Source organism: Hemiscyllium ocellatum, chromosome 1, assembly GCF_020745735.1.
Source record: "Hemiscyllium ocellatum isolate sHemOce1 chromosome 1, sHemOce1.pat.X.cur, whole genome shotgun sequence".
In the NCBI taxonomy this organism is placed as follows: Eukaryota; Metazoa; Chordata; class Chondrichthyes; order Orectolobiformes; family Hemiscylliidae; genus Hemiscyllium; species Hemiscyllium ocellatum.
The window spans coordinates 53,740,915-53,743,235 of record NC_083401.1 but is presented as its reverse complement, the minus strand read 5'-3'; positions in this window follow the sequence as shown (position 1 = coordinate 53,743,235).

Below are 2,321 nucleotides of genomic sequence, written 5' to 3'. Positions count from 1 at the left end.
ATATTTTTTATTAAAGTGCAATGGTAACTTTAGTGCAGTGACTGAATTTTTCATAGTGGGTTTACCTAGGATATGAGCTCATTCATGTGTTAATCTGGCTCTGCTGTTCAGGAGCTAAGCTGGAACGTTCCTCCCTTAACGTTGTGAAGGGAAGTTGCAGGAGACCACAGTGAGAAACATCTGATTTTACATTGACTGCTTTTGAACTATTCTGAACACTTGTGGCGCACCCACACGCTACGTGCGCCAACAATTTCTTCCAACAGTCCCGGATCTTTCACTGTCTAACATAGGACTGTGCTATGTAGGTAATAATTTTATCTTCCAGCCTCATTCCCTGTGTGTCTCAACTAAGGTTAACTTTTATAATATCTGAAATTTCTGCTATTCAACAGTTTAAGAATTTCCCATGTGCTATGTTATGGTAATTGATGGCTATTAAACAATGTAACAATTTATTAGCTGTCAACTGAACGTTTTGCAAGGTTTTGATCATGTCCAGTATTTAAGAGAACCAAGCATGGGGCTCAGGATGTGTAGCGGTCATGTCCCTACCTCTGAATCAGGGGGCCTGGTTTCAAGTCCCACTTGCTCCAGATATAAAGTTAACAATCGCACAATACCTGGTTTATTTGGAATCACTAGCTTTTGGAGTGCTGCTCCTTCATCAAGTGGTTGTGGAGTATAAGATTGTAGGGCACAGAATCTATAGCAAAAGTTTACAGTGTGATGTAACTGAAATTATATATTGAGAAAGATCTGGGTTGTTTGTGAAGTCTGTCATCTTTTAGAATGGGCATGTTGGTTCCAGTTCTTTCATATGTAAATCCCAGAACTTTCTTAAAGTTATATTTTCAAGTGAATTTTAACTAGGCCAACATGGCACCTATTGTTAATGCATTGAAAGTGCGAGATGCTCTGTGTGATGCTGTCTACACCCCAATGGTCAGACTGATTTTAATCTAAAGAAGGGACTTACAGAACTTTGCATGGATTCATGCAGTTTTTGACCAAATTAAAATGTAATTCTTTTAAGTACAAATTCACCCCACAAACCTGTGTGTGTGTGTGTGTGTGTATAAAGGGGTATAAGTCTATAAGAGGGTGCATATAGGAGTGTGAGAGCTTGTGTATGAGAGACGGTCTGCGTGAGTGTATGTGTCTGTAGGAGTGTGTGTGTGTGGTGCTGTAGGGTCACCTGTAGTGTGACATGAACCCAAGGTCCCGGTTGAGGCCATCCCCATGGGTACCAAACTTGGCTATCAGCCTCTGTTCAGTCATTTTGCGTTTTTGCCTGTCCCGAAGTCAGACTTGGAGGGTGGTCACCCAGAGGTCGGAGGTCAAACAATCTAGACTCTTGGTGCGACCTTCTCTAAGCCTCCACTTCTTGCCTTTAAACAACCACTAAACTGCAAACAGATCATTGTTGCAGCAAACTGCCTGGCTTTCAGGACAACACCATCCAACCTTGTCATGGCAGAGGCTTCAAGATGTGTCAGAGTGTTGACATGGATACCGCCATTACACGTAGGGATACCACCCACTATGTACATGTCAGGTACTTGTGACTTGGCCAACATTGTCTATCTCATACACTGCAAGCAAGGATGCCTTCAGGTATGGTACATTGGTGAGACTGAGCAGAAACTATGGCAATGGATGAATGGACACCACACAACAATCAACAGACAGGCGTGTTCCCTTCCAGCCGGAGAACACTTCAGCAGCCCGTGACATTCGAACTCTGATCTTTGGGTGACCATTCTCCAAGGCTGACTTCAGGACAGGCAACAATGCAAAGTGGCCGAGCAGAGGCTGTTAGCCAAGTTCAGTACCCATGGGGATGGCCTTAACCAGGACCTTAGGTTTATGTCACACTACAGGTGACCCTACAGCACCACACACACACACGTGCAGATCCTCTCTCACATTCACACCTCAGACTTAAAACCCTTTACACTCACACATATTCACTCTCACAGACACTCCTAACTGCCCGCCTGCTGCGCACCCACATGTGCGCACACACATGCAAGCACATACATATATGTTTGTGGGGTGAATTTCGACATCTTATTTTGCTCAAAAACTATGAATCTATGTTAGATTCTGTAAATCCATTTTTTCGATTAGAATCAGTCTGAACATTGGGGCACAGATGGTGTCACACAGGGCATCTTACACCTTCAATGCATTGTTTGGGCCAACATGACACCTATTGTTGAAGTTTACTTGCAAATGTAACTTTTAAGAAAATTCTGGGATTTACATATGAAAGAACTGAAACCAACATGCCTATTCTGAAAGATGAGAGACTTAAC